The sequence below is a fragment of the Macrobrachium nipponense genome, chromosome 34, assembly GCF_015104395.2.
Source record: "Macrobrachium nipponense isolate FS-2020 chromosome 34, ASM1510439v2, whole genome shotgun sequence".
In the NCBI taxonomy this organism is placed as follows: Eukaryota; Metazoa; Arthropoda; class Malacostraca; order Decapoda; family Palaemonidae; genus Macrobrachium; species Macrobrachium nipponense.
In genome coordinates this window covers 27,877,632-27,899,106 of record NC_061095.1, presented here as the reverse complement: position 1 = coordinate 27,899,106, position 21,475 = coordinate 27,877,632, and the positions used below count along the sequence as shown (strand labels likewise).

Sequence of the window (21,475 nt, the reverse complement as noted above, 5' to 3'; positions counted from 1 at the left end):
TACTAAAACTAGAATAACAGTTCGTCCACATTTATGATGCCTTAGCCACTCTAGTTCGTCTGTTTTCCATTTTTAAAGAGCATTTGGCAAATTAGCTTAGATTGCCTAACAAATTAAAAAGTTTGATCTAGTATTTTTAGATGTCAGTGGCTTCTAATCTGGTGTTTGACCATTTTCAGAATTTTCCTTATATATGAACTTTTGATAATTTTATACCTGTTTTACAAGGATATATTTTATAATTGTAGCTTATTTAGCAAATCCATATAATAAAATTGAACTGGTTAATTATTAACACTGGTATTTAGCGCCGAGTAGAGTCGTAGGCTCGTTGACGCAGCGGCATTTTTAAAGGTCACCCAGAATATATCTCTTATAATTTTCAGAAGCCATGCATATTTGTTTCTTCATCTCAGCTCGACTTCTCTGCAGTCATAAATTTTCGGAAATCTAGTGTGAACACCTTATGTCATTACTTTATGGCTCTGATTTATAGATAAAAATTGAAGGAATAGAGCAACGAAGCCCGCTGCATGGAAACGAGTCTACAGTATAATACGTTGAGATCTGCTATGAACACGCTGTCAGACGCCTAGTTACAACATTTCTTTTATCTGATTCTTCTTCCGCCGCATTGTTCTCCAATCTAGGTAAGAACTGTTATCTGTAATCTAGAGCACCGTTTCAAAGGAATGTAATAGACAGAAAAGGCGCATCATGTGAAATATCGACGTTGAAGATTGCCATGTAAGCGTTTGTTTACGTCTGCTGATGGGAGGGAGGCAGCTCCCTTTTGAGCGACCGACTCGGTGGCCTTGGTTTGACTAGCCCAAACCTTGACTGTGTTTTTTCTTTTTATTAAATAAAGTAGATTCATCATCGTTGTCCCTTTCTTCCTTTAAGTCTACTGCAAGGTCCTCAGTACTGCATATCGTTAGGAGATAAACTCCGTCTACCTATCTCATTTTTGTTCAAAGCATTTCCCGGTCCTCTGTACGCTTTGGCTACCGTAGGTAAGAAGCTTAAGTATTGCCAGCATTTCGGTTTATTTATACACATACATTTGGGTAAACTTGCAGTGGTGCATATATTTATATTTAGGTTTATTTAGTTATTTATTTACGACGTTGGTTCGGATAATTTAGGAATTGTTACCGTCAAAAAACCAGTTCACAGGGCTACTCAACTAGGCCATTCACCTAGTGTTAGGCCATAGGCCTAGCTTACGTATTTTTAAATTGCCCCTTTAAGGGTTCCATACACTAAACGATTGTCGTTATCGATAAACACACACACTATTCAGACAGTATGAACGATCTCTGCACAGATTTCAGTTTAGGCAAAGATTTTGTCTCCTGGAAGACATGGCATCATCTCAAGAAGAGACAGCGCGAAAGCGTTATTTTGGCAGACAAGCACACCCATTGAACGACCTGTATATGACAGACATAAGTTGCAAGCCAGCATCCTGGTTGTGACAGATTGCTGCTGAGATTGTACAGACACGAAACTCTGCCCATTTTTGGGTAGATCTAGGGTACTTATCCGTGGCAGCCTAGACTATGGCAGTTGTGGTTTTTCTATGCAGTTTTACCTATTGAACAAGAATTTTAAATATTTAATCGGACGACTGTAATTAACCCCCAGGGGCCAGTACTAAACACGGCAAAATACATTGGATGGCCCCCAATCCCTTGTGGATGTCGTATCCGCGGTTATTTTCCTTGCAGTCCGTGCGGATTGCTTCTGTAGAAATGGGTAGTACCCATTTGTTCCGACACGGGATACAAACCTTTTGGTCCTTTTACAATAGGAAGGTAACTAGCGGCAGCTGGATGGTCGTAAGCTTTCGAACAAGGGAGTTCGTTAGTTAACTGCTTGTCCGACAGTACGCGCACTGCGCGACTGGGAGGTGAAGAAACATTTTTGCTTTCAGCCTGCTGGTGTGTAAGTGTGCTCTCCACCGCTCTCTACCCGCTTCATCGTTGTGTGATTTCAGGATATTTGTATTTTATCTTACAGTTCACTTTTACACGCACACAAACAGTAAGTACGCTTATTCATTTTTCATATATACACTTTGTTTATTCAATTGATAATTAATCGAGGATCGATGGAATCTCTGCACATCCGATTACCCGACGTAAATGTGAAAAATTAGGAGTTTTCCTGAGATCGATCCCATGGGCTTTGTGCTTGGTGCCGAGGGCGGGAGCGCTCTCGCGCCGAGCCTTGTATTTTTTGGGTGAAAGTGAAAATTGTAAGGCAGTACTCTTCTCTCTTTTTATATTTTTATTTTTTATTTATTTATTTTTTTTTTTTTTTTGGGGGGCGCTCGGTGCCGAAGGCGCGAATGCTCTTGGCCCAAGCCTTTTATATTGTGTGAAAGTGAAATCGTAAATGTAGTGTTCTTTTTCATTTTCATGTATTATTTTTATTTGGATCAAGGTGTCTGCTCATACCCGGGAATTGATCCTCATACCTTGCGCTCGGTACCGGGGTCGCGTAAGCTCTAGGCCCGTGCCTTTTATTTTTTGTGTGAAAGTGAATTGGAGCGCTTACAGTTCAGTTGACCAGCGGTTTCGTCTGCTATGGAATCGGCGGAGCAATACAAACAAGATGGCGGACGCTTTGTTTTGGCGCCGGTTTAAAAACCCCGAAACCTATAAAACGATAATGGGGTGGGACCCTTTTGGAACCGGGGTTTTTGGGTGGGGTGGGGGAGTACTGCGAGTAAATGAAACGTAAGGGGGAGCCATTGGGAAACCGGGGTTTTTGGGTGGGGGAAACCCAGATGACGACAATGAACCCAGAAAAACAACAAAACCCTAGCAGACGAAAAACCCGTTGCCAAGTAAACTGTAGGAGCTCACGTACCAACAAAAATGTAGGAGGTCCCGTCCCCCGTTGTGTTAGGCTAAACAAACGACGGCAATGAACACTAAAAACCACGAAACCCAAGCAAAAAAAACCAGTGGCCAACTAAACTGTATGAGCTCCCGTTCCAACAAACTGCTAAAACTGTAGGAGCTCCTGTTCCAACTAAAACTGTAGGAGCTCCGGTGATCGTAACCAACGAACCAACCTAACCAAACTTAGGCCGCGTGCCCTTACCTGGCCGGGGGCTTCGCCCCCCTGGACCCCCCAGTATAGTAATTATTTAAGTGATTGCTACCTAACCAAAAGTTAGTCTCCAGTTCCTTACCCATGGCCGGGGGGTGGGGCTTCGCCCCCCTGGACCCCCCAGTATAGTATATTAACAGTGATTGTCTACCTAACCAAAGGAACCGACCTAACCAAACTAAGTCTGCATGTCCTTACCTGGCCGGGGGCTTCGCCCCCCTGGACCCCCCTGTGTAGTAAGTTAACAATTATAAATATAACTAACCAATATAACTTGTCCATAAATATGGCTGGCACCCGTATATCCCTTACTGATAACTAAACAAAATTAATATTTCCGAGAATAGATTGGTTTAAAGTCAAGGCCACGTTGTTTGCTCGAACACATGGACTGTGTTCGAACACGTGGACTTCTAGCGAACGTGAATGTTCGTATGTGTTGAGCGTGCTGACTTCAGCAAAGCGGAAATACAATGGCGTGCTTAATTTTGGCAAAATAATTAAAATAACGTGCATTTACATTGATACCTTACCTTGGAGATGTTGCTAGTCGTCCAGAAATATAGAACTTAATAAGAGAAATCCGAGTCTTTGAAATCTCTGGGTAAAGAGGATTTTTTTTTTTGTTTGCTTTCTTGGCGGGACGGTTGTTTTCCGATATGACTGAACAAGGGAAATTTGTTTTCATTAAATAACTAACTATGGGATCGTTCGTCTTGACACAAAATGTATATGTCTTCCAGCGTGACGGGAACGGCGGCAGTGTGCGGAACACGACAAATTCTCGCAGAAAGAAGACATGGTAGTTATGACGAAGCATGAACTGGCTGAGAGCAGGAACAGACTGAAGGGTCGAGGAAGGTCAGGCATGGTCCGTTCCAGGGTACTAAGTTATCTAGCGGATAACATAGTACCTGGAAAATATGTATCGAAGAATGTAAAAAATGTAGGTCATACAGATGAGTTGGGCAAGGAAAGAAATATCAAATAATGGGGAAAAAAATGTATCTCCTACAGATTATGTTGGCACGGGTAAAAACTATCGTTGGCAAGAGTCAAAATATCGAATAATGAAAAAAAAAAAAAAAAAATGGAACTCCTGCAAATTAGTTGGGCAAGCATGGAAAAAAATAGAATAAACAAGAGGGAAAAAAATGGAGCTCTTACAGTTCAGTTGGGCATGGGTGAAAATATAGAATACTGTAAATTAAAAAATTGGAGGTCCTAAAGATTAGTTGGGCAAGATTAAAAATATCGAAGAGAATCGGCTTTCATGTTGATGCATGTTGTCGGGTTCGGTCCTGTGGGTTGGGTTCGGGTTTGGTCGGGTTTTGGTAGCTGCGGGTCATCTGCGAGAACTACTTACCTTGGCGGAGGGATTACAGACCGGGCAAAATGGTGTTACACGGTCCGGTCAACTAAACTGTAATCTACCCGTGAATTTGTAAAGGCAGTATTCTTTTTCATTTTCACGTATTATGTTCATTATGGATCGAGGTTTCCGCTCATACCCGGGAATTGATCCTTATGCCCTTGCGCTCGGTGCCGAGGGCGCGATTGCTCTCGGGCCGATCTGTGTATTGGTCATGGGTGCAGTGGGTGTTGTGCGGGGGCGGGAAGAGCGAAGGCCTGCCAAGAAGTCGTCGGAAAGCTCTCCCGCAACTCCTTTGGTAACTGATTCTTCGTCTTCTTTCCTGCCCCCCCTGCTCAGCTCCCACTTAATGGCACCTTCCCCTTCGGGGGGGAGGTATCTAGGTCCTTCTCCTCGCCCGATCTGTCGAGCGTGGAGGAGGGCACTCGGTGCCCCGACGTACAATTGTATTCGGGGTCTTTCGTTCGTTCGGGGTGGGGCTACACCAGGTTTCGTCTCGGCCGCTTGTTCGCGAGAGGTAGTGTACGGTCACCTACCGGTGTCCGTGCAGCCAAGGACCAGACTCCAGAGCTCGCTCGGCGCCAGGTTCATGGCACGGAGCAGAAGGCTGGTGAGAACCGCTCAGGCGATTCTCGCCAGGCTAGCTCTCGTAGTGACCAGCCGGTCACCCGAGTTGACGTGACGGTCCTAGACCGGCCACGGGCTGAGGCTGGGAAGGGGTCCCCCCCGATCACTGGCGCCAGCAGTTCGACGCGCCGTGAGGATAAGCACCGGTCTCACCGTGACAGTGGTCTCTGCAGGTCGCCTGACCACCGCTCCAACAGGGACCGGACGGGTAGGGCAACCAGCAGCAGCTCCTCTGACACACGAGATCGGGGCTGCTGTTCTCGGTCCAGCCGTTCTCCCCAGGGAAACGGCTTGACTAGGCCTGCAGCTCGATCCCCACTGCTGGTTGGAGATTGCCTGCAGCCCTCCAAGCCCGCTGGTTCTGCCAACGAGCGAGGGGGGAGCATCAGGTCCTCCTCTCCCGTGCCTTCAACTTCCTCGGGTTACACTGGGAAGAGTGAGGCACAGCAGAGTGATCGTGAGGGGCGCGCCCCGCACGATCCCTTCATGACGCCGTACATACCTGGCACGGTCTTAGGATCGACTAGGACGTACGTGTAAGTGACAGGAGGAGACCGAGAGGGGTCTGTCGCTGTTCCCCCTCCTAAAGGGGGAGGTTTTCTTGATATGCTCTTGTTCGAGGGGCTTGACGGTCCTACTCCGCAAGATGCTGTGACTCCCGAGATCCAGAGGATCTTTGCCGAGGTTATTGCGCTGATTCGTCAGCACAACGACCTCGGGGAAGGATCGCCGCTCCCACTATCCGAGCCCACATCCCGGCTCGAGTCGTTTTTGGGGCCCGAAGAGGGAACCCAAACCGACGGTGGTTCTGCCGTGATCGGAGCTTGCCGACTCTGTGTTGAACCAGGTAGAGTCTCTCGTCTCCGGACAAGAAGGCTCTCTCAGGTCTGGCCGGTCGAACAAGCTACTTCCACCTCCTCTACTGCGACAGCAGCTTTTCTACGTGTCTTCAGAGTATCCAATGCCGCCTAACAACTCCTGTTGGAGAATCTCTGTTTCTTGCACCAAGAGACGCTAAATCTGGAATCCACTGCTATGGCGGCTTTCCAGGCCGTCTATTGGTTAGACCTGTGGTGTGAGGCGGCACTTGGAGCGCTCCCCCCCTTCAGTCCTCCTGAGAGGTTTCGACCTTGACGAGGACTGGAATGAGTCTGAGGACGGTAACGGCTCTCTCATGTCAGGTGTCGATCAGCCCCACCCAGACGACGTTCACAGTGGCGGCAGACTCTTACCTACAGTACGAGTTCGTAACCCTCCTCGGGGGGAAAACGTTTTCTCCTGACGATACGTTTTCCCAGACTCTGAGAGGCCATCGCTGCAAGGTGATGGCTGCTCCTACTCTCATCTCCAACTGCTAGTTCCGCTGGGAAGGCGAGCGAGTATCCAATTCCTCCCCCATTCCCTCTCTCCTTACGGCTATGAGGGAAAGGGGAGGGATCCTGCAGAGACTTCTCTGTAGGATCCCACGTTGGGGACTGCGCTACCGGGGGACCTTCAGGTCCTACTTGACGTAAGCCCCGGTCGTTGAGGAGGGATCCTGCCCCATCCTCGATTTCTACGGGAATCGAGAGGACCACCAACCGATAATCGTTTGACGAATTCGGTGGGGGTTTCGCCGAGTGCTTAGAATTTCTAGCACTCTGTGTTCGAATTTTTTACGATCTCCAAACACTTAGGCGAAACCACGGTCCAAAGTGAGCTAGACGAGAATCCCCGATAATTGTTACACGATAATTGAGAACCTCACCAAATGCTTGAATTCCTGGAATTTCTAGCGTTTGGAAGAAGACTGCTGCTGAAGGAAGAATATCTCACAGTAGGCGACCAACCCTGGAATAGAGAAGAACGGACAGGAACATCCAGTTTGGCTTGAACTGTCGTCTTCGGTATTCTGTTCACCATTGAAGCTTTCCTTCGTGGAAGACTTCTCCTTAACTCTCTTGACTAGAGAACGAAGGCGGTCGATCTCCAATCCTTATTCTCATTCCTCGAAGGGAAAAGAATTTAGGATGGAGGTCGTTGTACAGAAACCTACAAATATACTACGTATATTACCCTCGCGACATGATTCTGTTAAGCAGTTGAATTGTCCGGGGTGTAGGTGCATACAGTGGGGCCTCGCTTAGTCACGGATCAGCATTCATGGATTCAGTTAATCACAGGTTTTTCCTCGGACCACTTCTCAATCTATATCACTGGTATGAATAGCAGCATGAGGGCTTGTCCGTTGTAGGCTAAGCCTTGTCCGGTTCCGGTAACCTGTAAATGCATGAACAGATTCACATTATGATATTAACTAACAATAAAGGTAATAAAACCATTCTCACTTATATATTATTGGCATATCTTCATAATATTATAGCCTATTCATGGAATAATTCCACATCATTTGACATCAACTTGTAGTTGAACGGCCAGCAGAAATGTAAACATTGAGTTACACTTAACACTAACAGCACCTTTGCCATTCTTAACCTTTTAGAAATGTTAATAGTAGTAGTGTAATTACAGTAGTAATAACATTTAGGAAAACATTACTTTTCAATTCGAACTTCATTATTGTTTTGGTATAACGTAATCAACTTCTCTGAACACTGCAGTCATACAAACGATAATTGTCATAGATTATCGTATTGTTGTTTGCGATTGGCGACGAAGCGTAAAATGTAATAAAACCACCATTTTTACCTTATATATTATTGTCATATATTCATAATAAAACGCATATCTTATATATTATTGGCATATCTTCATAATAAAAAGCCTCTTCCAAGGAATAATTCCTTGGGGAATGCATTTTTCAAAAGACAAAAATACACTTTACATGTTTACAGCATGCAATGATTACTTTTTTTTGATGTGATTACATTTATTTTACAGTATGGTACTCTAAGCAGTACAGTAACTATTTTTTTTTTATCATAAATGTATATTCATTCACGAAAAAAATACGTATGACAACCGTGACGTCACCAAACCTAGTCTCGTTGGTACATACTATTTTTACACTGTTAGTGGTTACACCATTCTACAAACTACCGATGTATTTTTACGCAAGTATCCTCTAAATTCTGTCATAAATCACTTTACTTACTTTTTTTGTTTTTTGGATAGCCCAAATACTACGTATATTCCCGGAAAATTAACGAAATCTCTATTTTATCAAGAGCAAGATTCACTAATTACTGTGTTTTCTTCTTCTTTTCATGACTAAATGCATTTTTAGGATACACTCATTTACAAAATTTTCAATACTATGTAATAGTAAAATTCTCTCTCTCTCTCTCTCGTCTCTCTCTCATCTCTCTCTCTCTCTCTCTCTCTCTCTCTCTCTCTCTCTCTCTCTCTCTCTCGTAGTAGCCATCTTGCTTGGTGAGACGTACCGCGTGAAGTCAGATTAATCAACAGATACACAAGTTTAACATACGACTAGAATTTGAGAAATATCTAGAAGTGTTCGTGAACTATCGGTGATAAGATTAGTGTGAAATAGTAGGATAAAGCGTCTTCTAAGTTAGTTTAACAAGTGTAATACTGAAATCAGAACAAGATGGCAGTAAGTTCCAACTGCGGGAAAAGGTGGCGTAATTTAGCTTGCTTGGCGGATTCGCAATACGATGAGGTAGCAGGAAGGGAACTGGCATTTCTCATCTATGAAATCAGCAACAGTCCTAACCAAAAGATACAAAAGTATTCATAGATATATTAGAAGGATATAATCCTTCAAACTGGAACAAATCTAATGAAAACATCTTTAAAATAATTGAAGAAGTTCCAATAAAATCCAAGTGGTCAGAGACTCATAAAGAAAATATACATAAACCAACATATTCCGACAAAGAAAATGAATAAGGTGAATCTTGTGAATATCCTAATTGATGCATTAGGAAAAAGAATGCCAAAAGCATGCAACTGTGTAAGGTTTGGTATAGCATAGTCAATCCACAAAACCTAATCAGAAAATGTGCTGCATGCAACATTCCGACCATCCACAGTGTGCTGAGGTAATGCAAGATTTGAGAAAAGATACAAGAATTTTTTGTTCAACATGTCTATCATGGATAGACAATGTTATTAAATCAAGATTGAATGTACAAATAGTTTGAGGATAAGAAGAAGAGGAGAAGAAGAAGAAAAAGAAGAAGAGGAAAACGGAAGAGAAGTAAACAAAAATGAAATGACAGAAAAAATAAGGAAAACAAAGAACAAGATAAAGTATGGATGCAGATGATACTCATTGATACTACATATGAGGCAATAAAGCAGCATACCTACGAAGAAATAAATTACGATATGACAACAGAAAAGCAAATCCCGAAGAGGCTCTACCCAGATCTACACAATGACGGGAAAGAGGAAAAATAGACAAGAAAGACAAAATCTGCAACCTTTTGAAATGATGAATTGCAGATTTGGAGAAAGATGTTACTACAAACATCCTAAGGTATGTCAAAAACTATGAATATATGGTAAATGTGCATACTTAGATGGCTATGGGATGATTGCAGAGATCTGCATCCAAAAATATGTAAAAACCTAAAAAAGAAGGAGGATGTAAGTTCAACAAAAATGCAAATATATGCACCCTGTAGCCATGAATCATAATCAAATAAATAACCAACCAAGTAATAAAATCCAAATAAGAAAGAAACAAATAAAGAGAGAAATCAAGAATATCAGTAAAAGAGAAAAGCAACCACCAAGAGATATGCAGAGGTGTCAGCAAAAAATTTCAAAGCATCAGCTCCGAAATTCTACTCAAGAGATAATAACTGTATTTATTATGCAAGAGGATATTGCAGAAACGGAGAAAATTGCAGATTCAGACACAAATGAATAATTATGATGAGGAAGATCAAATATTATGGAAAAGTTGGATTTTTTAATGTCAGAATTTCTGGAAATGAAAAAAAGAACAACATACCAGAACAACAGGAAAGAGACATGGGAAAAATCCTTATTACTACCATATTAAATGAAGGAGAAAAACACGCAACCATCATAGTGATGAATGCGCAGGGTTTAGTTTACGAGTAACTCAAAAAGAAAAATAGAGTACTTAGAAGAACTAACCCAAAATGAAAAGAAAATAGATATAATGAATATAAGTGAAACCTGGTATTCCCAAGAGACTGGGAATGATGATCAAATAAAAGGGTTCCAAACTTATAGATCAGATAGAAAAAAGAAAAATAGGAATCAAGGGGAACCGCAATATATGGGAAAGACAAAAAACAAGGAATAAAAATATATGAGAAATATAGTAACTCAGAATGTGAACTAATAGCGGTAGAATTTGAATCTGAAAAATTGATGAACATAGTAATATATACCATCCTAATACTAAAGAGTTTTGACTTAATAATTGAAAAATTGGATGATATATGTAGAAATCACAAGGACTGGACTATTCTCCTATCTGGTGACTTCAACTTTCCTTTCGTAGAATGGAAAAAAGAACGAATAGGAGACTGTGGTTGTACTTATACATATAAAAAAGAGAGTAATAGTAGTGCAGAAGATAAGAGGCAATTTGAAAAGCTATTAGATATGCTACTAGAATACAACATTCAACAAATAAATCACCTGCCAACAAGAAAGGAAAATACTTTAGACCTAGTATTTGTGAACGAGATGAATTATGTTAAAGACATATAGTTTATAATGCGAGTATTTCAGATCATAACTGTCATAGAATTAACAGTTCATTCCAAAGCAAGTGAAAATAGAGATAAGCAAGAAATGAAAAAGTGGGAAGGATATGGAAAATACAACTTCTACAGTAAAATAAAAAATGGTCAGAAATTAATGAGAATTAACAAAGATTGGGATAACATTTTCGTAAGTGATGACATAAGGGTAAATACTGAGATATTATATAAAATATTGGAGAAAATAGTGGATAAATATATACCGAAGAAGAAAAGTAAACATCATTCATGCATACCAAGACAGAAGGATCTTGTTCCAGAAAATCAGAAAGTGGAAAAAAGGTCTTGCAAAAGAAAAAAAATGCATGGAAAGTTATAGAACTAAAAAGTAAGATAGAAAATGCAGAACAAAAGATTATACAATCAAAAGAAAATGAAAAACGGGACTTGGAAGAAAAAACCCTATTAAATATCAAGCAAAACCCCAAACTACTATACTCATATGCGAAGAGATGAATAAAAGAAGAATAGAAATAGGCCCTCTGAGAATTGAAGGGAGATTAACGAATGGAAAAAAAGGAATTGTTCCGATACGTATACAAAACCCTCGGTCCTTTAACAATAGGAAGTAGCTAGCGCAGCTGGAACGGTCGTAAGCTTCGAACAAGGGGAGAACGGTAGTTAACTGCTTGTCCGATCGTCGCGCGACTGGGAGGTAAACAAATCACTTTTGCTTTCGGCCGTGTGTGGGAAGGACGTGCTCGTCATCGCTCTGCCCGCTTTGTCGTTTGCTTTGAGTTTGAGTATTTGCCCTCTCTTTCTGTATAAATCAGAGTGATTGTAAGTACTTTTGTTTTCATTTCTTTGTTGATCATTGCAATGAGTGAAGAAGAAATGGAGATATCACCACGCCCCCCCGGTCGACCGTAGAGTGTGTCCCGGGCTGGAGGGGCGTAGATGTGGGGGATTTAGATCGTTTGTCGATGTAGATCCTCACAAGGTTTGTACTCGTTGTCGGGGGCGAGAGTGTTCCCGCACAAAAAAAGAGCCCTGTGTAATATGTATGAATTGGTCCGAGGCGCAGTGGTGCTGTACGAGGGCAGGAAGAGACTTAGGCCGCCCAAGAAGTCATCGAAAGTCCAGTGACTCCTTTGGTAACGGACACTTCGTCCTCTTTCCTGCCCCCCGGCCAGCCCCACGGTTTGCGCCTTCCCCTGCGGGGGGGGTGGGGGTAGCGGAGTCCTTCTCCTCTCTCGATCCGTCGAGTGTGGATGAGGGCGCCCGCTACCCGGACGTCCAGTTGTACTCGGGGTCTTCCTTCCGTCCGCTCTGGGGGGGGTTCTTCTCCCCCCAGGCGTGAGGAAACCCCTCTAACTAACCCGACTGTTGCTTCCGCAGGTGTGCCATCAGCGAAGGACGACCTGGGACAGGTGTGGGAGTCGCTGGACTGCAGGGAGTGCCGAGCATACAGGGGTTGATTCAGCGGTTGGCGGGTCGGCGTGGTCACTCATGGTGCGGTGACCACTACAACAACCACAATCTCGACACCAGCATATGAGATGCCACCGCATCTGGTGTATACACCACATATCATGTCGGTGACACACGCTGCGATCCAAAAACCCATTCCGGCCGTGCCAAAGAGGACGGTGCCACCACCACCTGGGTTCTTTGTATTGCCGACCCCGGACTTCCGCTGCCCAAAGAGTACCCCCCTGGTAGGACCTGCCGCCAGTGCCGAGGATGACGGTAGCTGCCGACAGGACGCCTGGCTCTCCTGTGGTACCTGCCGTGCCTGCCGTACCTGTTGCTGTCCCAGCCGCTCATTCCTTTTCAGATCAGGGGCCTGCTGCTCATTCACTTTCAGATGTTCCTGCCGTTCCTGCTGTTCCCAGACCTGTTCCTGTTGTTCCTGCTGTTGGTGGTGCTGTCACAGTCTCAGGTCTTTCCGGACAGGTGCAGTCGGGCCCTGTTGCTCGGCAACTGCCCCGGCTCCCTCCTGGATGAAGACCTTGACGTCTGTCCTGCGGAGCCTGGCGAAGAAGAAGAGGAAGAGGAAGAATGGTGTCGTCGTCGTCTTCGTCGTCTTCTTCGTCGTCTGCTGCCTCTCCTTTCCCTTCTTCGACTTCTAAGGCTAAACAGCCGAAGAAGAAGAAGGTTGCCTCCTCCCCCCCTAAGAAGACTCCTTCGGGATCTTCTAAGGGCCCGGCTCGCTCAGGCGAGCTGGGAGCTCTTCTGCTGGTCCTCCTGTTCCTTCGGGAACGGGGCCCGTCGCTTCCTTCTGCAAAGAAGAAGTCGACGGGGACCAGAGGTGCACCAGCCTCGGCTGGTGCGTCCTCACCTGGTGCTAGCGGTTCTGCCGCTAAACCAGGTTCCGTCTCGGCCGCTTCTCGTTCGCGAGAAGCACCGAGTGGACGCTCTTCCAAAGAAGACCGTCCAGCCAAAGTTTTGACGCCCCGAGCTCGCTCGCCGTCAAGACAGCGGCGCGGAGCAGAAGACTGGCGAGAGTCGTGCACACGACTCTCGCCAGGCCAGTGGCGCTCTCGCAGCGATCAACTGGCTGCTCGGGCTGACGTGACGGTCGCTGACCGGCCACGGGTTGAGGCGAGGAAGGAGTCCCCCACGGCCGCCGTACCAGCCCACGGCTGGTACCAGCGGCTTGACGCGCCGAGAGGACGCTGGCCGGTCTCGACGCGACAGAGAGCCTAGCAGGTCACCCGTCCGCCGCTCCCGATGGGACCGGGTGCGGGAGACGGTGACCAGCGGCAGCTCGCCTGACGCTAGAGTCATCGTCTCGACGTTCTCAGCCGAGCCAATCGCCCCAGGCGAGCGGCAAGGCTAGGCCTGCTGCTCGACCGTCACCGCGGGTTGACGATCGGCAGCAGCCCTCCACGCACGCTGGTCCTGCCAGCGAGCGAGGGGGAGCGTCAGGTCTGCCTCTCCCGTACCTTCAACCTCCTCGGCTATACCGGGAGGAGCGAGGTACCGAGGAGCGATCACGAGAGGTGCGCCGCTCGTGACCCAGCTATGACGCCGTACGGCTCAGGCACGGTTTTTAGGACCGACCAGAAACGTACGCGCAAGTAGTTGGAGGCGACCGTCAGGGGTCTGTCGCTGTTCCTCCTTCTGAAGGAGGAGTATCGAGGGATATGCTCTTGCTGGAGGGTACTGGACGGTCCTACTCCACAAGACGCGGTAACTCCCGAGATACAGAGGAACTTTGCAGAGGTCATTAAGCTGATGCGTCTGCATAATGACCTTGCGGAAGGATCGCCGCTACCACCGCAGAGCCCACGTCCCGGCTCGAATCATTTTTGGGTCCCAAGAGGGAGCCCAAAATGATGGTGGGGTTGCCGCGATCGGAGCTTGCGGACTCGGTCCTGGATCAGGTGGAGAATCTCGTCTCAGACTGGAGGAAACTCGCTAAAGTCCGGACGGTCTTCTAAGCTGCTTCCTCCTCCTCTACAGCGGCAGAGGCGATTTTACGTGCCTTCGGAAGACCCGCTACTGCCTAAACAGGGTTAACCCGGAGTTAGCGAGGCTGACTCCAGGTGTGTCCCTGCAGCATCTCCTGTCGGAGGCACTTGCCCTGGAATCTACCGCTATGGCAGCATTCCAGGCAGTTTCCTGGTTGGATTTTGTGGTCCTCACAATATCCAAAGTAGCGGCCGGCTCTGGGAGTTCTGCTCTCGAAGACGACGCTTCTTTTAGGAGACTGTGCCAGTCTGGAGGAAGAGCAATCTCTTACCTCGCCTATCAGACTGCTAACCTGTGGGCCAACTTGGTTCTTCGACGTAGGGACGCAGTCCTTGACCCGAGTGACCAAGGGGGCCGGGCGTGAGGCGGCAACTCAGGGCTTCGAAATGGACCTCTTAGGAGTTCCCCAGCTCTCTTTCCTGGAGAGATGGTGGACGCTGCGGTGGAAAGGCGGCGCACTGACGAGAGTGACTGCTTAGTTCACCAGGCAGTCTCGAAGGTTACTGGGCAATCTCGAGAGCAACTGCGGCCAAACCAAAGAGCTTGGCTAGCGCTTCCACGGCGGCGAAGACGGTTGCACCGTCCAAACCCCGTGTGAAAGACTCCTGTTGTTTCAACTTCTGCTAGAGGAGGCCGCAACCAGCCCTCCTCCCAGCCCTCCTTTCCCGAGGAGGTGCTGGAAAGAAGTCGAAACGAGGAGGGAAACGCTAGGGACGGCGTTCCCCCTCACCTGCTGCCGGAAGTGGGGGGGTGCCTAGCGAGCCATTGGGCGACTTGGCAGCGCGTACGGCGCCGAGAACTGGATAGTAGAGTCCTTCGGGAGGGATATCTACTACCCTTCGAATCTCGGCCCCCCCTCATCTCCAAACCGGTCCACCTACAGACCTATGTCCGGGGATCAGCAAAGGACAACAGGAGATCAAGACCATGCTGGCGAAACGAGCTGTAGAAATCGTGGAGGACCAGTCACCGGGCTTTTACAGCCGCCTCTTCCTAGTGGAGAAGGCATTGGGGGGGTCTGGCGTCCGGTGATAGACCTCTCTCCCCTGAACCGCTTCGTTCGCAACTACGACGGGTTCACGATGGAGTCGGCACGCTCGGTGCTCGACTCGATCAGGGGGAACGATTTCATGCTTTCAGTGGACTTGAAGGACGCGTATTTTCAAATACCCATCCATCAGTCCTCCAGAAAGTACCTCCGCTTCATCTTCGACGGGACGGTGTACCAATTCAGGGCACTTTGTTTCGGTCTCTCAACCGCCCCACAGGTGTTCACGCGAGTGTTCACTCTGGTGTCGGCTTGGGCCCATTCGAACGGGATACGTCTTCTGAGGTATCTCGACGATTGGCTAGTCCTGGCGAGCTCGCTCGCAGTTGCTACAGGACAGAGATCGACTCCTCAAGTTTTGTCGCGATCTGGGGATCGTGATAAACTACGAGAAGTCCGATCTCGAACCCAAGCAGAAGATGAAGTACCTGGGTATGCTGATAGACACGGTAGCAGGGCAAGTCTTTCCCGCAGACTTGCGTATCAGCAAATTCAGGGAGGCAGCCGGCCGTTCCTGTCTCGGCAGGAACAGGCAGCACAGCAATGGCAAGTCGTGATCGGCCATCTGTCGTCACTCGAGAAGTTAGTCCCTCACGGGCGTCTTCACCTGCGGTCTCTTTCAGTGGAGGCTAAGGGAGAGTTGGTCTCAGGCCAAGGATCCTCCTTACTTTCCCGTGGCTATCACGGACAAGGTGAGGCAGGACCTAGCCTGGTGGCTCGACGACAAGAACCTCTTAAGAGGAGTGCCCATACGCACTCCCCCCCCGGAGGATGCTTCTGTTCTCAGACGCATCGACCGAGGGATGGGGCGCACACCTGGAGGAGTTGTTGACTGCAAGGTGTGTGGGACCATCACGAAAAGCACCTTCACATCAATGTCCTGGAACTCAAGGCGGCGTTCTACGCTCTCCAAGAGTTTCAGGACCGCTTGGTGGGACACTCAGTGGTGTTGATGTGCGACAACACCACAGTAGTGGCATAGTCAACAAGCAGGGGGGGCTAGTGTGTCTTCCGCTCCATCAGTTGACGTGCAGTGCACGAGTGGGCCACGGCTCACTCGATAGAGCTGTCAGCAACGCTACATTCCAGGCAAGAGGAATGTAGTAGCAGACAAGCTCAGCCGTCGGGATCAGGTGATAGGGACCGAATGGTCTCTACACCAAGACGTAGCGGAAAGGCTCTTCAACCTGTGGGGGCGACCGGTCGTAGACCTATTCGCCACCCGGCACAAACAGAAAACTTCAGGTTTTCTTCTCAGCTGTGCCGGACCCATGGGCAGCTGCAGAGGACGCTCTCCAACACCCCTGGGTACAACCTCTTCGCTTACGCCTTTCCTCCCTTCTGTCTGATTCGGAAAGTGATCAGTCGAGCGCTGGTCACTCCCAATCTCAGAATGATCCTGGTGGTCCCTCCCAAACGGCCGCAAGCCGTTTGGTATCCGGACCTGCTGGCTCTTCTTGCGGACGCACCGAGAGAGCTACCCACTTGGCACAACCTTCTAGCCAGCCACACGTAGAACGGTACCACCAGCAGTCCAGTCCCTTCAACTTCACGGCTGGCTGTTATCACCATCTCTTGCGAACGAGAAGGCTTTTCTCGTAGCGCAGCAACAGAGATGGCTGGACACGTCCGACAGTCCTCTGCAGCTGTGTAACAGGGGAAGTGGCCGTCTTCTGTGGTTGGTGTCGTAGACAGGGTTTTGTCTCCTCTCAGAGCCACTCTTCAGCAGGTAGCGGATTTCCTCGTCGTGTTTTTCTTCGCCGAGAGAAGCTCCTCTCAGTACCCACAGTTAAAGGATATAGAGCCGCCCTGGCTCTCGTCCTAAAAACTGAGGGGACTGGACATCTCGAATTCGTTCGAGATCTCCTTGCTAATGAGGAGCTTCGAAAGGTCTTGCCCACCCAGGGAACTCAGGCCCCCAAATGCGTGGGATGTGACTCTCGTACTTAGGAGTTTGACTCGAAGACCCTTCGAGCCACTCCGAGAGTCGTCAGACAGGGATCTGACTCTCAAGACCCTCTTCTTGCTGGCCCTGGCATCGGCGAAGAGCGTAGGGGAACTACATGGCCTGTTATGATGTTAAACATACCAGAGGCTGGGGATCTGTGACGCTCGATTTCGTCCCGAACTTCGTAGCTAAGACTCAGAATCCGTCGATCCCTGACGACAGGTTCGAGTCTTTCACGATCCCCACCGTCCCCTCCCTTCTGGACTTCACCGATAACGATGCGGATGAGATGCTGCTTTGTCCTGTGAGGGCGCTACGGCGCTATCTGAAGAGAACTCGACATCTCATGGCCTGAGTGTCGACGCCTCTTCGTTAGCACTGGGGTTACCAAGAAAGAAGTTCTCCAAGAACACCGCTTTCTTTCTGGCTGCGTGAGGTGATCAGGAGAGCGTACGAGGCTGATGGTAGCGACGCATCCGTACGCTCCGACCGAGAGCCCACGAAGTCAGAGGTATCGGACCCTCCTTATCGTTCCGTAAGAACTTCTCCGTGCGCAGGTCCTGAAGGCAGGTTTGTCCTGGGCCAACCAGACCACCTTCACGTCCTTCTACCTTCGGGATATTGCCCACAAGTCCTTGGATACTTTTTCCTTGGGACCTGTGGTGGCTGCTCAACACTTTGTGTAAGCTTACCCAGCACCGCAGCAGGCAGAACAGCATCGATTCCTGGTATGACTGGGAGAATGAATGTGCGAATGAGAGAGTGACTGGCTTCTCTTCACCATCTTTCTCTACCTCTACCTGTGGGCAGAGGGATACGGTCGTTACCTTGCTGGAAGGGAGTCAGATGCAGGTAAGCTATTCAAACAGAGCTCCATCCTATCTCTTTAACTAGAGATAGGAGTGTATATCCACCACTTTCTCCAAATCAACGGGGAGAGAAAAGTGGATGCCTACATGCAGAACAAACCCATTACTTTACATTTGCTCATGTAAAGGAAAAAGTTCTTACAATGCTGTACAAAGAGATACGCTTGCCTCTCTCTTAGTACTCGGCCCAGAGGTCTGACCATTGATCCTGCGGTGGCACACCCCGATCAATCGGACAGAGGCTTGGATCCCTCCCTCGCTCTTACGACCAGGGAGGCATTCCAGGGATGGACGAAAACACCAGTCTGTTCATCAAAAGACTCAGATTCCCCCTCCCACCAAGAAGTGATCTTCCTATTGTTAAAGGACCGATGGGTTTGTATTACGTATCGGAACAAATGACAATTTGTCGAAAATTGCATTTTTCCTAACTATACAAACCTGAGGTCCTTTACATATAGTCCCTCCTCATGCCACCCCTCACTCTGCATATTTTGCATGGGCCAAAGCAAAAGTGATTTGTTACCTCCCGCGCGACGATCGGACAAGCATTAACTACCGTTCTCCCCTTGTTCGAAGCTTACGACCGTTCCAGCTGCCGCTAGCTACCTTCCTATTTTTGTTAAAGGACCTCAGGTTTGTATAGTTAGGAAAATGCAATTTTCGACAAATTGTCATTTTGCAACATACTGGCAGAACGATATAAGAGAGAATTCACCCCTAGAATAGTATGAGATAATGATATAGAAGTAATAGACGAAATAGTGAATATTCAGCTGACATAGAAATTAATGAAGCTGATATTGTGCAGGCAATTAATGAAATTAAAAATGGAGCTGCTGCAGGGCCGGATGGAGTCCCTGCTATTTTGTAAAGAGTAGTGTTCATTCTATCGCAAGCCACTTGCAATATTATTAAGACAAAGTGTAGATACAGGCAAGATTTATGATGAGCACAAATTAGCATATCATCCCCTACTTTCAAAAGTGGATCAAGACTAGAGGCAAGTAATTATAGGCCTGTGAGTCTAACATCACATATTATGAAAGTGTATGAAAGGGTAATGAAGAAAAATATTATGAAACATTTAATAAAAAATAATTTGTTTAATATAGGACAACACGGTTTCGTACCCGGAAAAAGTACACAAACCCAACTGTTAGTCCACCGTGAGAACATATTCAAAAATATGAAAGCGAAATGAAACAGATGTGGTTTTATCTAGACTTTGCAAAAGCTTTTGACAAAGTAGACCATAATATATTAGCAAAGAAAATTAGAAAACACAATATCGTAGATAAAGTAGGAAGATGGTTAAAAGAATTTTTACACAACAGAAAACAGATAGTTATTGCAAACGATGAGAATCGGATGAAACCAAGTAATATCCGGTGTGCCACAAGGTACGGTGCTAGCTGCAATATTGTTTGTTATTATGATTGAAGACATAGACAGTAATGTTAAGGATTCGGTAGTGAGTAGTTTCGCTGATGACACAAGAATAAGTAGAGAAATTACTTGTGATGAAGATAGGAACGCTCTACAAAGAGACCTTAACAAAGTATATGATTGGGCAGAGGTAAATAGGATGGTATTTAACTCTGATAAATTTGAATCAATAAATTATGGAGACAGAGAAGGAAAGCTATATGCATATAGGGGACCTAATAATGAGACAATCACAAATAAGGAAGCAGTTAAAGACCTTGGTGTGATGATGAATAGGAACATGTTATGCAATGATCAAATAGCCATTTCTGTTGGCAAAATGTAAAGCAAAAATGGGAATGTTGTTACGGCACTTCAAAACATGAAAGCTGAACACATGATTATGCTTTATAAAACATATGTTCGTAGTCCACTTGAATATTGCAATATATATGGTACCCACACTATCAAAAGGATATTGCACAAATAGAGAGTGTACAAAGGTCCTTTACAGCTAGAATAGAAGTAGTTAAGGACCTAGACAACTGGGAAAGACTACAATCCTTAAAATTATATAGTCTAGAAAGAGAAAGAAAGAACGCTACATGATAATTCAGGCATGGAAACAGATAGAAGGAATAACAGAAAATATCATGGAACTAAAAATATCAGAAAGAGCAAGCAGAGGTAGATTAATAGTGCCCAAAACTATACCAGGAAAAATCGGAAGCACACAGAACATTAATCCACTACGCACCAGCATCGATAATGCAGCGTCTATTCAATGCGTTGCCAGCTCATCTGAGGAATGATATCAGGAGTGAGCGTAGATGTGTTTAAGAATAAGCTTGACAAATATCTAAACTGCATCCAGACCATCCAAGATTGGAAGATGCAAAATATACCGGAAGATGTACTAGCAACTCTCTGGTAGACATTAGAGGCGCCTCACACTGAGGGACCTGGGGCAACCCGAACGAACTGTAAGGTCTGTAAGGTAAGGTAAGGTCTCTCTCTCATCACTTACAGAAAAAACTATAATACTGAGCTATTATTCTGTGATTTACGAAACTGCTTCAATACAACTTTTATAGTTGACTAAATGATTTTCACATTATAACAGTATACAAAAGAATATCTTATCACTATCCATGTTTCATTTCTTATCACCATAGAAAATATTTAAATACAATTTCATTATGTTATTCTCCAGCTAAGCTAGTAACAGTATTCTCGTCCCAAGCTGCTCTCTCAAGCTATTCAACAGTTACTCTCATCCCAAGCTGTTTCTCTCTCTCTCTCTCTCTCTCTCTCTCTCTCTCTCTCTCTCTCTCTCTCTCCTCTCCTCTCTCTCTCTCTCTCTCTCTCTCTCTCTCTCTCTCCTCAGTGAAATATGAATTACTGTATCATAATATCATAAACTATTATGTACAAAGTTAAAAATAATAATAATTCCATTAATAAATTAGTTTCTTTTAGCAACTAAATTGTTTTCCAAAATAATTCTTTCGGTAATAAACGTGCATCAGCTGATTCTAAACGTAAACAAAGACAAAATAGATTTTTATTGCTGTATTTTGCTGTTTATACATTAATATTATAGTTGGGTGCTGTAATCATTACAGTAAATCATGTTTTTTTTTATCATAAATATGTTCATTCACGAAATAGATATACTATGTACTTTTAGTTTGGTGCAGCAGCCAAATCATGAAAATAGCAAGGAATTGTTAGGTAATTATACTTTTGTTTGCTGATCTGATGAAGGGGAAATTGAAGATAGGAAAGAATAACTTTGAAACTGTCTTGAATTTAGTTTAAGGTGATAGTTGAAGACATATTTGGTGCTTGAACTAAAGTAGGCAGTTATAAACATTGAAATAGTGGTCTTGGGTGGGTTAATTATTAAAGTAGGCAATTTAAAGCAATTTT

General features: G+C 45.9%; 1 protein-coding gene across 5 annotated transcripts in view; it reads left to right on the top strand.

Moving 5' to 3' along the window:
• The first annotated feature begins 348 nt into the window (after positions 1-348).
• Positions 349-21,475, top strand: part of LOC135207996 (serine-arginine protein 55-like) — a 332,296-nt gene continuing 311,169 nt past the window's right edge. The window contains exon 1 of one of the 5 annotated variants that reach the window (XM_064240086.1): positions 349-650. The gene's annotated coding sequence lies outside the window, so the exon portion shown is untranslated. Of the gene's footprint in view, positions 651-857; positions 1,014-21,475 lie in introns of those variants that run through there. The other 4 variants (XM_064240085.1, XM_064240084.1, XM_064240081.1 and 1 more) reach the window with 4 other exon arrangements.